The sequence below is a fragment of the Pleurodeles waltl genome, chromosome 3_1, assembly GCF_031143425.1.
Source record: "Pleurodeles waltl isolate 20211129_DDA chromosome 3_1, aPleWal1.hap1.20221129, whole genome shotgun sequence".
Classification (NCBI taxonomy): domain Eukaryota; kingdom Metazoa; phylum Chordata; class Amphibia; order Caudata; family Salamandridae; genus Pleurodeles; species Pleurodeles waltl.
This window is the reverse complement of record NC_090440.1, coordinates 893,214,249-893,232,537: the sequence shown is the minus strand read 5'-3', so window position 1 is coordinate 893,232,537 and position 18,289 is coordinate 893,214,249.

Genomic DNA, 18,289 nt, shown 5'->3' with positions numbered 1-18,289 from the left:
GCAAGGCTGCTCAAATGACTGCGTGGCCTTACGCAAAACACAAAAGTGGATTTTGATGTATCCCCAGATTTACAAGAGCCTGTAAACCTGGGGATGCGCCAAACCCTGCACAACGAGGGGAAATATATTTACTTCTCGTTTTTTCCTCTTTCGAGTACAGCACACATGGGAAGACGAAAATGCCTCAGAGGATCCTTTTTTGTTCAGGAAGGTTCGCCTTCCTGGACAAAAACAATCCTGCCTACAACACAGAAACCTTTGCACCATGGTGCAAGGGTGCCTGCATTGGCGCTAAGCTGCCAATAAGATGCCAGCAGAGGGGGAACTGACAGGAATGCACCATAGGCTATAGCTACGGCAAATTTCTGTCCTTTCACTTTGACGCAGGGCAGCCCAGCAAGGTGACTTGCTACACTACCCTGCGCCAAATTGCCTTAACCCCTTCTGTGTCACGGACGTAATGGTTACGTCCTGCGGCACAGTGCTGCTGTGCCCAGGACGCAAACATTACGTCCTGGGCACACAGCCCAGAGGGAGCGCTAGCGTTTCCTCTGTGGGGTTTCCCCCCACCCCCCCGTGACGTCAGCGCGCGAGCCCACGCTGATTGTCACAGAACCTCCCCCTTCGCGCTGGAAGCTGAACTTCCAGCGCGATCGGAAGAGAAATGCTTTGCATTTCTCTTCCGATCACGTGGGGGAGGCCGAGAGAGGCTTCAAAGGGAAGGAAAGTTATTTCCTTCCCTTTGAAGTCTCTCTCTGCATTTTGGCAGCCGGATTGAAAGCAATCCGGCTGTCAAAACGCCCACTAGACACCAGGGATGTCTTTTTAAAAATGAAATGAACATAAGGGAGCGACCCCTTGGGCAAGGGTCGCTCCCAGGGGGGCATTTTTTTAAAGGCCTTTTCTGCCCCCCCTGGGGGCAGATCGGCCTATTATTAGGTGGATCTGCCCCCAGGGGGGGGCAGAAACCTCTAGGCACCAGGGATAAAAAAAAATGTTTGTTTTTGTTTTGTTTTTTGTTTTAGAGGTGGGGAGCGACCCCTTAGGCAAGGGTCGCTCCCATAGGGGGCACATTATATTTAGGCCATTTCTGCCCCCCTTGGGGGCAGATTGGCATATTTTTATGAGGCCAATCTGCCCCCAAGGGGGACAGAAACCACTAGACACCAGGGAGTTTTTTTTTTGTTCGTGAATTTGACGTAAGGGGAGCGAACCCTTAGGCAAGGGTCGTTCCCCTGGGGGGCAAATTTATTTTAGGCCATTTCTGCCCCCCAGGGGGGCAGATCAGCCTATTTTAATTAGGCCGATCTGCCCCCAAGGGGGGCAGAAACCACTAGGCACTGAGGATTTTTGTTGTTGTTGTTGTTTTACAGATGGGGAGCGTCCCCTTCGGCAAGGGTCTCTCCCCTGGAGGGGCAAATTGTATTTAGGCCATTTCTGCCCACTTTGGGGGCAGATCGGCCGATTTTAGGTCAATCTGCCCCCAAGGGGGGCAAAAACCACTAGGCACCAGGGATCTTTTTTTGCGCCGTCACGCAAGGGGAGCAACCTTGTAGGCAAGGGTCGCTCCCGGGGGGGGGCAAATTTATTTTAGGCCATTTCTGCACCCCCCTGGGGGCAGATCGGCCTATTGTTATTAGGCGATCTGTCCTTGGGGGGGCAGAAACCTCTAGGCGCCAGTGCTAAAAAAAAAGTTTTTTTTTTTTTTTTTTTTTAGAGATGGGGAGCGACCCCTTAGGCAAGGGTCGCTCCCCTGGAGGGGCAAATTGTATTTAGACCATTTCTGCCCCCCTTGGGGGCAAATCGGCCGATTTCAGGTGAAACCACTAGGCTCTGGGGATCTTTTTTTTTTGCACCGTCACGCAAGGGGAGCGACCCCGTAGGCAAGGGTCGCTCCCCGGGGGGGGGAATTTATTTTAGGCCATTTCTGCCCGCCCTGGGGACGGCTGAGCTAGAGGCCAAAATCCACAGGTAGGCACTTTGCAAAAAACACCTCTGTTTTCGGTGAAAAAATGTGATGTGTCCACTTTGTGTTTTGGTCCATTTCCTTTCGTGGGCGCTAAGCCCACCCACACAAGTGAGGTACCATTTTTATCAGGAGACTTGGGGGAACGCTGGCTGGAAGGACATTTGTGGCTCCTCTCAGATTCCAGAACTTTCTGTCACCGAAATGAGAGAAAAAGTGTTTTTTGGGCCAAATTTTGAGGTTTGCAAAGGATTCTGGGTAACAGAACCTGGTCAGAGCCCCACAAGTCACCCCATCTTGGAATCCCCTAGGTCTCCAGTTTTCACAAATGCATAGGTTTGGTAGGTTTCCCTGGGTGCCGGCTGAGCTAGAGGCCAAAATCTACAGGTAGGCACTTTGCAAAAAACACCTCTGTTTTCTGTAAACAAATGGGATGTGTCCACGTTGTGTTTTGGGGCATTTCCTGTCGCAGGCGCTAGGCCTACCCACACAAGTGCGGTATCATTTTTATCAGGAAACTTGGGGGAACGCTGGGTGGAAGGAAATTTGTGGCTCCTCTCAGATTCCAGAACTTTCTGTCACCGAAATGTGAGGAAAAAGTGTTTTTTTGGCCAAATTTTGAGGTTTGCAAAGGATTCTGGGTAACAGAACCTGGTCAGAGCCCCACAAGTCACCCCATCTTATATTCCCCTAGGTCTCGAGTTTTCAAAAATGCACAGGTTTGGTAGGTATCCCTAGGTGCCGGCTGAGCTAGGGGCCAAAATCTACAGGTAGGCACTTTCCAAAAAACACCTCTGTTTTCTGTAAAAAAAATGGGATGTGTCCACGTTGTGTTTTGGGCCATTTCCTTTTGTGGGCGCTAGGCCTACCCACACAAGTGAGGTACCATTTTTATCAGGAGACTTGGGGGAACGCTGGGTGGAAGGACATTTGTGGCTCCTCTCAGATTCCAGAACTTTCTGTCACCGAAATGTGAGCAAACTGTGTTTTTTAGCCAAATTTTGAGGTTTGCAAAGGATTCTGGATAACAGAACCTAGTCAGAGCCCCACAAGTCACCCCATCTTGGATTCCCCTAGGTCTCTAGGTTTAAAAAATTTGCTGGCTTGGTAGGTTTCCCTAGGTGCCGGCTGAGCTAGGGGCCAAAATCTACAGGTAGGCACTTTGCAAAAAACACCTCTGTTTTCTGTAAAGAAATGGGATGTGTCCACGTTGTGTTTTGGGCCATTTCCTTTCGTGGGTGCTAGGCCTAACCACACAAGTGAGGTACCATTTTTATCGGGAGACTTTGGGGAACACTGGGTGGAAGGACATTTGTGGCTCCTCTCAGATTCCAGAACTTTCTGTCACCGAAATGTGAGGAAAATGTGTTTTTTTAGCCAAATTTTGAGGTTTGCAAAGGATTCTGGGTAACAGAACCTGGTCAGAGCCCCACAAGTCACCCCATCTTGGATTCCCCTAGGTGTCTAAATTTCAAAACTGCACAGGTTTCCTAGGTTTTCCTAGGTGCCGGCTGAGCTAGAGGCCAAAATCTACAGGTAGGCACTTTGCAAAAAACACCTCTGTTTTCTGTCAAAAACTGGGATGTGTCCACATTGTGTTTTGGGGCATTTCCTGTCGCAGGCGCTAGGCCTACCCACACAAGTGCGGTATCATTTTTATCGGGAGACTTGGGGGAACATAGAATAGCAAAACAAGTGTCATTGCCCCTTGTCTTTCTCTAAATTTTTTCCTTCCAAATATAAGAGGGTGTGTAAAAAAGACTTCTATTTGAGAAATGCCCTGTAATTCACATGCTAGTATGGGCACCCCGGAATTCAGAGATGTGCAAATACCCACTGCTCCTCAACACCTTATATTGTGCCCATTTTGGAAATACAAAGGTTTTCTTGATAGCTATTTTTTACTCTTTATATTTCAGCAAATGAATTGCTGTATACCCGGTATAGAATGAAAACCCAAGGCAGGGTGCAGGTCATTTATTGGCTCTGGGTACCTAGAGTTCTTGATGAACCTACAAGCCCTATATATCCCCGCAACCAGAAGAGTCCAGCAGACGTAACGGTATATTGCTTTAAAAAATCTGACATTGCAGGAAAAAGTTACAAAGTAAAACGAAGAGAAAAAGTGCAGATTTTTTCACCTCAATTTCAATATATTTTTTTTTCAGTTGTTATTTTCTGTAGGAAACCCTTGTAGGATCTACACAAATTACCCCTTGCTGAATTCAGAATTTTGTCTTCTTTTCATAAATGTTTCGGTTTCTGGGATCCAGCATTGGTTTCATGCCCATTTCTGTCACTTACTGGAAGGAGACTGAAAGCACAAAAAATCGTAAAAATGGGGTATGTCCCAGTAAAATGCCAAAATTGTGTTGAAAAATTGGGTTTTCTGATTCAAGCCTGCCTGTTCCTGAAAGCTGTGAAGCTGGTGATTTTAGCCCCGCAAACCCTTTGTTGATGCCATTTTCAGGGTAAAAAAAATACAAGCCTTCTTCTGCAGCCACTTTTTCCCATTTTTTTGAAAAAAACTAAATTTTCACTGTATTTTGGATAATTTCTTGGCCTCCTTCTGGGGAACCCACAAAGTCTGGGTACCTCTAGAATCCCTAGGATGTTGGAAAAAAAGGACGCAAATTTGGCGTGGGTAGCTTATGAGAACAAAAAGTTATGGGGGCCTAAGCGCGAACTGCCCCAAATAGCCAAAAAACGGCTCTGCACAGGAGGGGGAAAAGGCCTGGCAGCGAAGGGGTTAAATATGGGGCTACGGTTTGGCCTACGTTTAAGAAATATCCAGGATTGAATGTGGTGGTTCTTGCTGACCAGGCGATCTGGTAACCTTATTGACTGAGCCCAGTGCTGACAAAGTACACTTGTGAAGGGATTTCAGTAATTAATCGGGTGGCTCGAGTGACCATGTGTTACCTGTTTTGTGTTTGTGTGTGTGAGGTAATTTTATGCTGCTAATGAGTGTGTGATGCCTATTTTGTGTCCGAGGAAAGCCTGCCTTTCTTCAAACTCGATACCTGTTATTCGTTTGCAGGGAAAACTGTCATGCCGATGTACATACGGTACCTGTTATGTGTCTTTGGGAAGGCCCTTTACTTTGTAGGAGAAGGACTGTGATTTAATGCTTGTGTGAACAGATTGTACCCTTAGCTCCCTCTTGTGCACTGTGCTCCCTCTCTCTTGTATCCTGTTCCCCCGTACTAGTTTCACTCATTTAATTTTGTAAAGCAGCACAAGCTTTTCTAACACTAGTAACAGTTACAAGTTAGGAGACAGTAGTGTGTGCGTTTCCTTGCACACACACTTTCTCCTAATGATAAATTCCATATCTCTTCATCTAGTATTAGAGCTCTAAGAAGTTCCAGATTTTTGTTTACCATAATTGGTGATCAGACAGATCCCCTGCTGCACTCTACTCAGCAGCAAACAATTTGAGCATTTTGAAGAATCTGTTAACTTTTCTTCTTGCTAGAATGTGAATCAGTTTAGAAGAGTTATTGGATTTGTTAGTGTGTTTAGCCATGTTGTACAGCTGTGCAGCTGCTGTGAAGCATGGCTGAAAGAAAAAGAAAAAGCGCCAGTCACATCCCTTTTTTTACTTTCAGCTATGCTGCTCAGCAGCCACGCTGCTGAACAATATGGCTGAAAACATTGACAGATCCAATAGAACTTGTACAGAAGAGACCTATTGGTTTTTCCAATGTCTGTTTTTTTACATCATTTAGCTGCTGGCCAGAAAACACATTGGGGGTGATTCTAACCCTGGCGGTCGGTGATAAAGCGGCGGCCAAACCGCCAACAGGCCGGCGGTCCAAAAAATGGAATTCTGACCCTGGCGGGAACCGCCAACACAGCCCGCCACTTTAACACTCCGACCGCCACGGCGGGACCGACAAACAGCGCGGCGGTCACCGCCAACAGCCAGGTGGCAGACAATGTACCGCCCACACTATCATGACCCACCAATCCGCCACCTTTTCCGGGGCGGGAGCCCCGCCGATAAAAACACGGCGGAAACAGACTACGAATGTGAAAACGCTCACCTCTACGCACTCCACGAGTACGGAGGACAGCATGGAACCTGAATTGAACATCATACCTGCTCTCGTCTACCTGCTCATCTACCACGAGTACGAACTCCGGCGCAGACGTCAACGGTGAGTAGAGCACCTACGACACACGGGAGGGGGGAGGACGAAAGGTTACGGGCACACACATATGCAACCCCCCCCCCCCAATATGTACACACCAATGCAGAGCAACAAGTCATAGTGACACCAACCAAACCCCCGTAAAAAATGCAATGACATATCAAAATTGTCAATAAATATTTATGTCCAAAATAGCCTCCGATAAGTATTGGTCAACTAGCCAGAATATTTACATTTATAAAGTCAATATACACAGCAGTGGACAACTGCAGAAATCAGTCCTGCACATTTTACGTAGTAACGATTTGTCCGTGGGCCAAAGTGTAGCAACACAAGGGCAAAGCCCACACACGAGACCTGAGTCCTTTGGAGAGAACACTGCAGGGGCATCTGATGACAAAACTACAGGCACCTCAGGGGGAAGGGAAGGGGGGGCACCTCAGCCACATGAGTCCACGACGCAAGACCCACGAAGGGGCCACCATGCCCACTGCCATATCCTGGCAGTGCTTGACAGGAAGGGCCCAGCGGAGCGGTGCTTGAGACGGCGGGGCCCAGCGGAGCGGTGCTTGAGACGGCGGGGCCCAGCGGAGCGGAGCTTGACAGGAAGGGCTCAGCGGAGCGGTGCTTGACAGGAGGGGCCCAGCGGAGCGGTGCTTGAGACGGCGGGGCCCAGCGGAGCGGTGCTTGAGACGGCGGGGCCCAGCGGAGCGGTGCTTGACAGGAAGGGCCCAGCGGAGCGGTGCTTGAGACGGCGGGGCCCAGCGGAGCGGTGCTTGACAGGAAGGGCCCAGCGGAGCGGTGCTTGAGACAGCGGGGCCCAGCGGGGCCCAGCGGAGCGGTGCTTGACAGGAAGGGCCCAGCGGAGCGGTGCTTGACAGGAGGGGCCCAGCGGAGCGGTGCTTGAGACGGCGGGGCCCAGCGGAGCGGTGCTTGAGACGGCGGGCCCAGCGGAGCGGTGCTTGACAGGAAGGGCCCAGCGGAGCGGTGCTTGACAGGAAGGGCCCAGCGGAGCGGTGCTTGTGACGGCGGGGCCCAGCGGAGCGGTGCTTGACAGGAAGGGCCCAGCGGAGCGGTGCTTGACAGGAGGGGCCCAGCGGAGCGGTGCTTGAGACGGCGGGGCCCAGCGGAGCGGTGCTTGAGACGGCGGGGCCCAGCGGAGCGGTGCTTGACAGGAAGGGCCCAGCGGAGCGGTGCTTGAGACGGCGGGGCCCAGCGGAGCGGTGCTTGACAGGAAGGGCCCAGCAGAGCGGTGCTTGACAGGAGGGGCCCAGCGGAGCGGTGCTTGAGACGGCGGGGCCCAGCGGAGCGGTGCTTGAGACGGCGGGGCCCAGCGGAGCGGTGCATGAGACGGCGGGGCCCAGCGGAGCGGTGCTTGACAGGAGGGGCCCAGCGGAGAGGTGCTTGACAGGAAGGGCCCAGCGGAGCGGTGCTTGAGACGGCGGGGCCCAGCGGAGCGGTGCTTGACAGGAGGGGCCCAGCGGAGCGGTGCTTGACAGGAAGGGCCCTGTTCAGCGGTCCTCTTCTGCACGGCGGGGCCCTCTTCAGCGGTGCTCTTCTGCACGGCGGGGCCCTCTTCAGCGGTGCCTGTCTTCATGGCGGGGCCCTCTTCAGCGGTGCCTGTCTTCACGGCGGGGCCCTGTTCAGCGGTGCTCTTCTGCACGGCGGGGCCCTCTTCAGCGGTGCCTGTCTTCACGGCGGGCCCTCTTCAGCGGTGCTCTTCTGCACGGCGGGGCCCTCTTCAGCGGTGCCTGTCTTCACGACGGGGCCCTGTTCAGCGGTGCCTGTCTTCACGGCGGGGCCCTGTTCAGCGGTGCCTGTCTTCACGGCGGGGCCCTGTTCAGCGGTGCTCTTCTGCACGGCGGGGCCCTGTTCAGCGGTGCTCTTCTGCACGGCGGTGCCCTCTTCAGCGGTGCCTGTCTTCACGGCGGGGCCCTCTTCAGCGGTGCCTGTCTTCACGGCGGGGCCCTGTTCAGCGGTGCCTGTCTTCACGGCGGGGCCCTGTTCAGCGGTGCCTGTCTTCACGGCGGGGCCCTGTTCAGCGGTGCCTGTCTTCACGGCGGGGCCCTGTTCAGCGGTGCTCTTCTGCACGGCGGGGCCCTCTTCAGCGGTGCCTGTCTTCACGGCGGGGCCCTGTTCAGCGGTGCTCTTCTGCACGGCGGTGCCCTCTTCAGCGGTCCTCTTCCAGGAAGTCTAGGGAGCCAGACCTGGGCTGGACACCCTGATCACTCGCCCTCCGAATGTGCAGTGGCAGGCCCCTTCGGGGACGGAGTCCTGGGCCCTTTGCTGTCGTCCCTGGCAGGCGGGATGGGGCTTGCGGGGCCCTCCAGCTCCGCGCTCCTGATGGATGACCTCTCCGCCCTGCTGCCCTTTCGCTCCTTAGATGGGGCTCTCGGGCCCTTGCCTCCCCTGGCTGTTGTGGCAGGTGAAGTGGCCGTTGTTGGCTCCTTGGGGGCAGCCGTCTCAGTCCTCTCACGGCGGCCCTTCACTTTACGTGTCCTCTTGCCTGGGGGTGGGCTGGATGTCCCCTTGCTGCTCAGTGAAGTGTCACTGCCGCCAAAGGGTGGACTCCAGAAGCCATGCACCACTTGGACCCTCGAAGCTGGGCTGGTGGTGGCTGAGGTGCTCTTGGGACTCTTAACCGATGGAGGGGGTGGGTCAGGGGAGGGAAAGAGGTTAAGATTAGAGAGGTAACATTTCTTAGGTCCAAGGTAAAGGGTAGGAGTAGTGGTGATGGAAGTGGAGGAAGAGGATGTGGTTGTAGGAGAGTCAGGTGTGCTGTCTTTGGGTGCAGGTGACTGAGGCGTAGGCTGTCGTGAGGTGGTTGGCTGTTGTTTGGGTGTCTGCCTGCGTTTATGTGTCTTGGAAGAGGGGGTGACAGACACAGTGGGAGAGGACACAGGGGACGTGTAGATGGCAGTGTGGGTGGTGACTGCACGTGTGAGGACTGTAGTGGAGGGTGTGCTGGTGATGGAAGCACTGGCTGATGGTGGTGTGCATGCAGGTGTGAGTGTAGACGTCACAGGGAGGGAGGAGGGAGACGAGGAGGAGGGGGACACAGAGGTGGTAGTGACTGTTGGAATGTCTGCATCTGGGTGTTGCTGGGGTGAATGCTTGTGTGTCCTGTGGTGCTTGTGTCTGGATGATCTGGCCTTGGGTGTTGAGATGTGTGCAGGCTGGTCTGATGGTGTGGATGGGATAGGCTGAGGGACAGGAGACAGAGAAAGGGTGGAGGCAGTTAGAAGAGGGAGGCTGGAGACAGGGACAATGGCTGCCGTCAGGGCTGAGGCCAGAGCAGTGAACGATCGTTGATGGGCAGCCTGACCCGAATGAATGCCCTCCAGGTAGGCATTGCTCCGATGCACCTCCCTTTCCACCCCCTGGATGGCATTCAAAAGGGTAGTCTGCCCAACAATGAGCGTCCTCACGAGGTCAATGAGCTCCGCACTGAGGGCAGCAGGGGTAACTGGGGCAGGGGCTGAGGTGCCTGGGGCGAAGGAGACGCCTGCCTTCCTGGGCGAGCGGGAACGGAGCGAAGGCTGAGGGGCTGCTGGGAGGGCGGAGCTGGAGTGCTGGGTGGCGGCTGTACCTGTGGAGGCGGGGGCCCGGATGTTGCCGCCCCCGCTAGGGAGCTCCCAAACGAGGACGTGTCCGTGTCGCTGGTGTCTTCACCGGTCCCCGTTGTGGTGCTCCCCTCGCCCTCCGAATCACTGGTGCCCTCTGTGTCTGTTCCAGTGCCCACCGGGGCATTGTGACTTGCAGCTCCCTCGTGCTCCGACGCCAATTCTCCTCCGCCTGATGATGCTGATGCACAAGAAGACAAAGAATAAGGGTGGGGGGAGAAATAATACAAAGTTGAGTGTATGCCTTGTCAATACCGTTGGCGGAGAGGACAGACACAGGTGCCTCATGCACTAAGCCACGAAATTGGGGTACACTACTCAGTACTTCTGACTAGGCCAACAGGTCTAGGGACAACAGACGCGCACATGGGTGATGCAGGACCATGGATAGCTGTACTTGGCACCCTACAGAGGTGGGGGGCGGGGGCACAGGGCCATGTCTAAGGGAGGGGACTACACTACAGAAAGCGCCCTGGCCTAGTGTCACCCACGGCCCTCCTCCCCCACCCAGACGCCTCAACTGCGCTTAAGGATAGCAGAATGTGCAGGTACTCACCCCCTTGTGTCTGCTGTGATGTCCTCAAGCGCCCATCCAAATCAGGGTAGGCCACCGCCAGGATCCGGGACATCAGGGGGGTCAGGGTACGACTGGCACCCCTCCTAGGTCGGGAGGCCATCCCCAGCAGTGACTCTGCGGTCTTTCGGGTTCCGCTGTGGATGTCCTCCCACCTCTTGCGGCAGTGGGTGCCCTGTCTGGTATAGACCCCCAGGGCCCGGACTTCCTTGGCGATGGCACGCCAAATGTCGATTTTCTGATGGGCGCTCACCTGTTAGACATGTACAGGGTGGGAAAGAGAAAACGTGAATTTTCGGCATGTTTGGAGTACATGCCCCCCCCTCCCCAACCTTGCCATGTGGCCCATTCTCTCATCTGTCGTGCGTTGCAGTCCTCATTTTCTCCCCACCCCAACAACTTACATCCGCCCCACTCCACACAGCCATAACCCATTCAATGTGCACTCAGTGTACTCACCTGTTGGTCTGGAGGACCGTAGAGTAGGCATACTGGGGGAGGACCCCATCCACTAGTTTCTCCAACTCTTCAGACGTGAAGGCAGGGGCCCTTTCCCCAGTCGCAGCAGCCATTGTCACTTCCAGACCGAGGTCACAGCAGCACTTGCAGTATAGGTCCTCTCCTGTGGATGATCAGGTATCGAGTGATTAGGCAGATAGAAAATGGCGGTCACGGCCGCGGCGGTGCGTACCGCGGCGGTGTGTACCGCGACCGCCGGCGCACATCGTCATTGGCTCCTGAATCCCATAGGGTTCAATGTTAACCAATGCGGGTTCGTATAGCGGTCTTCGACCGCCTACCGCCACGGTGTGCCACGCCAGCGCATTGACCTCACATCCCATTGTCCCACTTCACCGGTCAGGCAGCTGCCATTTCAAGGGCCCACATGGCTTAATTTCAACTGCGTCACACAGGCCTAGGCCTTGCATTGCCACACATCCAAACATAGCCATCCATACCTTTTCGTGTACTGTGCATGCAATGGTGAACGTACCTGTGACTTGCTTGACTCTGTGCTCCATTTTGTCCTTCCTAGGCACCGTCCGCTGGGACTTGCGAGGAGAAGGATGAATCCTCGCGTGTATCGCCCGCTGGTGGACCTGTCGACAATGGAAGAACGCCACATCATACTACGATACCGGCTTGACCGAGCCACTATACATGAACTGTGTGCCCAGCTGGAGCCAGCCCTGATGTCCCCCATCCGCCAACCCACAGGAATTCCCCCTCTAGTGCAGGTTCTGTCAGTCCTCAATTTTTTGGCAAGTGGCTCATTCCAGACAACAGTGGCCATGTCATCTGGAATGTCTCAGCCTATGTTTTCAAAAATCTTGTCTAGAGTGTTGTCTGCCCTGACAAAACACATGCAGCGCTACATTGTATTCCCTGAGGAGGTTGATTTGGCCACTGTGAAGGGTGATTTTTATGCCCTTGGACATATCCCCAACATAATTGGTGCCATTGATGGGACCCATGTGGCTTTAGTACCCCCAAAAGACGATGAGCAGGTGTACAGAAACAGGAAAAGTTACCATTCGATGAACGTCCAGGTGGTCTGTTTGGCTGACCAGTACATCTCCCATCTGAATGCCAAGTTCCCTGGGTCAGTGCATGACGCCTATGTGATGCGAAATAGCAGCATCCCTTATGTGATGGAACAGCTACAGAGACAACGTGTGTGGCTAATTGGTGACTCTGGTTACCCCAACCTGCCTTGGCTATTGACCCCAGTGAGGAATCCCCGGACCAGGGCAGAGGAACGGTACAATGAGGCCCATGGGCGAACTAGGAGGGTCATTGAAAGAACCTTTGGCCTCCTGAAGGCCAGGTTTAGGTGCCTACATATGACAGGGGGATCCCTGATGTACTCACCAAAGAAGGTGTGCCAGATCATCGTGGCCTGCTGTATGCTTCACAATCTGGCATTGCGACGTCAGGTGCCCTTCCTGCAGGAGGATGGTCCAGATGGTGGTGTTGAAGCAGCTGTGGAGCCTGCGGAGAGTGAAGAGGAGGAAGACTCAGAGGACGACCCAGACAACAGGGACAGAGTTATCCTACAGTATTTTCAGTAGCACACAGGTAGGAATCTCCCACGCCATTTACCATTTAGTGAATGCCCCCTGCATCTTTACTTTGTGTATTGCCCCCCAGTTCTTTTAACCTGAAGTTTACTTTTCCCTTCCCTTTTCAGTGCTGTATGACCCACTGCGTGACTTCTGCCTGGTTAGCCCATGGACTAATGCTTATTGACATCGGTATGTTGTCCACACATATATAACAGAACATTATTGATAAGTAATGTGTTATACATTTGTAAATAATACAGGCTGACTCCAGAATGATTTATGTGCAATGAGTGATTTATTTTTAGTGCTATATTTTGGTACATGATATTAAACGGTGAAGGGTGAGGGTGGAGTTATGTCCATGGCAGAGTCCAGTTCTCGGTCGCACAGGTGCATTGTTCATATGGCAGTGGAAGGATGGAGCAGGGGCAGTTCAAGGTTGGACAGGGTGACACTGTGGGACAGTGGAATGACATCCGGGGGGATATTAGACTGGCGGGGGTCCTGGCATCCTACTCTGTCTTCCTTTGAGATCTCAGGTTCCTCTTGCGGGGTGGTTGTTCTTCAGCAGGAGGTGGGGTTCTGGTGGCCCGTCGTTCTGTGGGGGCCTCCTGACCACTAGCGCCGGCGGAGGTGGTAGGCTGTTCCTGGCTAGTGACAGGGGCCCTTTGCGGTGCCACATGGTCCCGCAATGTGGTTTCAATGCGGTTTAGGGCCTGGACTATGGTCCCCATTGCGGTAGCGATGGCCCGGAGTTCATTGCTGAACCCCATGTACCGTTCCTCCTGCTGTGCCTGGATCTCGGTGAACCTGGCCAGTACCGTCGCCATTGTCTCCTGGGAGTGATGATATTCTACCATGATGGTGGTGAGGGCCTCTTGGAGAGTCGGTTCCCTGGGCCTGTCCTCCCCCCCCTGTCGCACAGCAGCCCTCCCAGTTGCCCTGTTTCCCAGGGCCTCTGTCCCCTGGACGGTGTGCCCACTACCACTGCCCCCAGGTCCCTGTTGTTGTTGGGGTGTTGGGTCAGCCTGGGTGCCCTGTAGTGGCGGACACACCGCTGATTGACGCGTCCACGGGACAGAGGCATGGGCCCGCTGGGTGGGAGCTGTGCTGGTGTTCCCAGGGGGGTTTGGGTCTGCTGTGGCCTGTGTGTGGGGAACCGACTGTCCAGAGGTCCCCGATGGTCCGGGCTGGTCGTCAGGTTCTAGGTCGACAGAGCTGCTGTCCTCGCTGGGGGCCTGTTCTGGGGGTGGGATGGACATCTCTGGACCCTCCGTGGCGGTGTGTTGTCGTTCGGGCCCTGCAGGGGTAAAGGAGTATGGTTATTGTTTCTGTGTGTGCCATTGCGTGCATTTTGGGTGCCCTTGTCCCCCAGTGCTGGGATTCCCTTGTGGGAGGTGTTGTGAGGGTTTGGGGGGGGGTGTATGGGTATGTGCAATGGTCATGCTTTGGTGGTGGCTGTCTATGGTTTGTGTTGGCATTCAGGGGTTGGTGTTGTTTAGGGTGGGTTGTGCTGGTGAGACATTGGCAGGGAGGTTATGTGCTGGGGGGTGAGATTGGGGGTGAGGAGGGGGGGTTGGCATGCTGGTGTTTGGGGGGGGGGTGAAGTGGTTGAGATTCTACTTACCAGACTCCATTCCTCCTTGTACTCCAGCGAGGCCATCAGGATGCAGGATGTTTACCACCTCTTGCTCCCATGCTGTGAATTGGGGTGGGGTGGGTGGGGGTCCGCCGCCAGTCTTCTGCACAGCGATGTTGTGCCTGGAGATCATCGAGCGCACCTTCCCCCGTAGGTCGTTCCATCGCTTTCTTATATCTTCCCGATTTCTGGGATGCTGTCCCACAGGGTTGACCCTGTCTACGATCCTTTGCCATAGTTCAGCCTTCCTTGCTATGGTGGTGTGCTGCACCTGTGTGCCGAAGAGCTGGGGCTCAACCCTCATGATTTCCTCAACCATGACCCGGAGTTCTTGGTCCGAAAACCTTGGGTGTCTTTGGGGTGCCATGGGGTGGTGTGGATGAGGTGTGGGGTGGTGTTTGTGGTGATGTGCGTGGTGATATGTGGTGATGTGTGCGTAGATGTGGTGTGGGTGATGAAGTTGTGTTCCTGTGTGTGTTGGGGTTTTCTAATGCTGTGCTCGCTATCGCTATCTCTCGCTCTCGCCTTTGCTCCGATTTCCAACTAGTGGGGGTTTGTGGGTGATGTGGGTGTGTGTTTTATAGTTGATTGGATGTGTGGGAGCGTTGTTTGTATGTGTGTCAGGTGTGTGTATTTCAAATTGTCCAATGTGGCAGTGTTTAGGAGCTGTTTGTGTATTTTGAGCGCGGCGGTGTGTACCGCCAATGGAATACCGCGGTTGAAAGACCACTGCGTGGATTCGTGGGTCAGAATGGCATGGGCGTGTTTGTGTTGGCGTGACGGTGGAGGTTTGGTCATCTCCAGTTTTCCGCGGCCCGCTGATGTGGCGGCCTTCCTTGGATGTCGGATTTTTGGCGGTTTCACAGTTGGTGGTCAGAATGACCGTGGCGGTCGACCGCAGCCGCGGCGGTAGTATGGCGGACTTCTGACCGGCGGTAAGGGCCTTTTACCGCCGAGGTCAGAATGACCCCCATTGTCCTTAAAGATCCGATGTTTCATTTTTTTAAATATATATATGTTTTAATTGCAATCATAATGATACCACGTTTACATTTATTTTCGATTTTATTATTTAAATTGTCTATATGCTAAAAAAAAAAAAAAAAAAAATATATATATATATAATAGTCGTACCCCAAGTATCAAACAAGAACAGAACAATGCTTGTTAAATCTGACTCCCACTATCTCAGCATGTGGAATGCTTGTTAAACCTGATGTCCCCTTCACAGTTCCTGTTGGTAAGCTTCAAAACACTAGTTAAAAAATGTGTCTTTATGAAAAACACAATATCCTTCCTTCCTCTCGCAATAAAGAAATAGAACCCGATTGCAATGGTTCACAAAAACTCCAGTGTTCTCGGAGTAACTTTGATAACATGCAATTAGTCAGAGAACTTGCAAATGCAAATATAATGTATTGCCACAACATTGCTTATCTACGTCAATCATGTTGCGTAATTCGCTGTGGTGTGGACAATGTAGGAGGAAGAATCCGTCCTGGCACTTGAGATTGCTCTGATGAAGTGTACCAGCTACATATCTGCCGCTGCACTTGAAGAGCATTTAAAGAACATGAATTTTGAAAGGGTGTCGCAGCCGCCGAGCAGCCATCCATCATGCGCTGCAACGATCAGCGTAAAACAGCCTGCTAGCTCTGGAGTGTCTCAATTTGTGACAGTTTGTAAATGGATCACATTATGATCCATGATCCGGGTAACTACATTCGAGATTCGGCGCCTGCCTTGGTACATGACCTGCATAGCCAAGCAAGGTCGCACTGTGTAGTTGTTCAGTCTCACCTCATTATACAATGGGACACTGATAGCCATGAAGGCAGAGGTACAAAGAAAGATGGGAGGACGATCCAGCGATCCTTCAGCTGCAGTTGATTTTAAGGTTAGGTTAAAGAAGAAAAAAACTGAAAACAGTCCTAGCGCACATTGGCGCCACACTCTCATTTAAAGCTGCTGCACGGTGTCAAATCTTTGAAAAAGCTTGTCATTTACAAGGGGGCGCCGTTCATCCATCTTCTGCTAGTTAAGTGCGTCTCTTTTTCATTAAATAACAATGTATTTCTGTCTTTAGCAACGACTTTGAGAAAAGCGAGGATGCTTCTTGTACCCGTCTGCTAACGTCAACAGTCAAAATGTTGCTTCCAAATGAACGTGTTATGAAAGCTTTTGCATGGAGCGCAAAGTAGCCTTTGTTCCTAGTGGCTTAGCATAGTCAGGAAGTTTTGCTGGGGAGGGGGGCGGGTGCTTCGGTATATATAGAGGGGTGGGTGGGGAGTGAATCTCAAATTTCTCATCTAAAGCAGTGGGCTGCGTTATATATAGAAGGGTGAGATGGCCAAGGTTAATGATGATCTGTTTCAATTAGTTCAGTGCTGATTTGCATTAAGTGGACTTCTGTCTAGAGTGGCACAGTGGGTGAAAAACAACAGGGTGAAATGCCACCTTGAGCAATTGTGACTGGTTAGACTATTTGCAAGCATTCATCCCACCACCTTTTGGGTGTTTGATTGCCAGTAGTACACATGGAATCCACACAGCTTTCCAAAGCTACTATTGCTGATGTTTGTGAATTCCAACTTGTAGCAAATTTACACCAATTCAAGGAAAACTCCTGTGGGTGCAGAATTAGTACTTCTTTGATAAACCAGTCACTGTATATATATTTAGGATCTTGATCCAAAAAATGAACAAGTGAAAATGTGTTTGTGAAATAAGCACAACATTAAAAACAGATACAGACATAGCAGATCTGACCCAGCACCCCCATTGCCAACTACCTAATGAAGAATGCATTTGAGAGGTGTCACACCCCAAACAACCTCACTTGAAACTAAGTCCCTGCCAGTGCCACATTGGGCTTGTAGTTTTACTTGGGCACACATTACTTGGCCACATACAACTCAATGAACTGGAGTCCCTGCAATTGGATCACTAATTTTAAATGTGTTTTAATTGCACACATTCTTCTTTGTCTCTGCTACAAGAAGCCTTGATGTTAGAGTTGTCAAGTCAGTGCATAAAGAGCAGGGCTCAATGTGTCTAGTCCTCACATTTTACAAATCCTTTTATCAAGTGACTGACCATCCTGTACCCTAAGCCTGAGTCACAAATAGAGGAGGGCATGCAGAAAAATTATTAGGGTGAGCTGAGCAAAAGCCAGGCCAAGGGTCTGGGTTGGCTATGAGTCTGTTCACCAGCCGAGCCATGAAAACGTTTAGCATGTATATTTTGCATCAAACATAATGTAAAAATATGATACAATATCTTCAAAAGTAAAAAGAAAACATTCTTTTTTAACATGATTAAGAATCTTGCCATAGTACCTCCGATTAGATCATTGCATATGAAAACATCTATTAAAAGTGATAGCTTTTAGAAACATTCATGACTTGAACACCAACGACAATGCCATTAGTGAACTAAGAGGCCAGTCAAAAGTCAAGTAAGCTCTAAACATGGCCTAGATTCTTATCATAGATGGAACATCATTACAGTCTATGAAATCATATATGAATTGTTTGTAGAGTGCACATCCTGAACTCAAGTATTTTAAAAGTGCACGTGCATGTGATATAAAAACACAGAAGGCTCTGTGAAACAAAATATGTGGCTAGGATCACACAATTTGGACAAGCGAGGAAGCCGGTATTTATTCTAGGTTATCTGTTTTCCCATTTTGAAATACAGCCACCAGACGGATATCTCTGTCTCTCTCTGTCTGCCTTTTACACTGAAGGCCACTGTTTTGTCTTTCATTCCTGACTCACACAGAGATAGCACACCTGACTCATGGCTCCTAGACTTAACTATCAAGCCAAGAATGCATTTATTTGGGAGGTGTCACCCATATATGCCCCCTGAAGCTATGCCCCTGTTTATTCATAGGTTTGTGTGACACAATTGCAGAACTATTGTTTGGAATGTTATCAAAAAATTGTGTGTTATGTGTTCTTTTGCCTGCCCTTAAATGCTACAATGCTCTGCACATAGGAATGGAGCACAAACCATGAACATATCTTGCTGGGCGTGCATGTTCGATGTAACTCTTTCCCTAACGATACTAATTAGAGCTACTTGTCATTACAACTCATTGTTTAGGTGAACATATGGTAGAGATACAATTCCCCACTTCCATGAATATTTAAGTAATTACACCTGTTTTAAGACTGGTACTCATATGGTAATTAGGGCTCTGAAAAATATAGACAATCTGCTTATAGTGTTTAATGAAAAATCGGCTTTTGGGAAT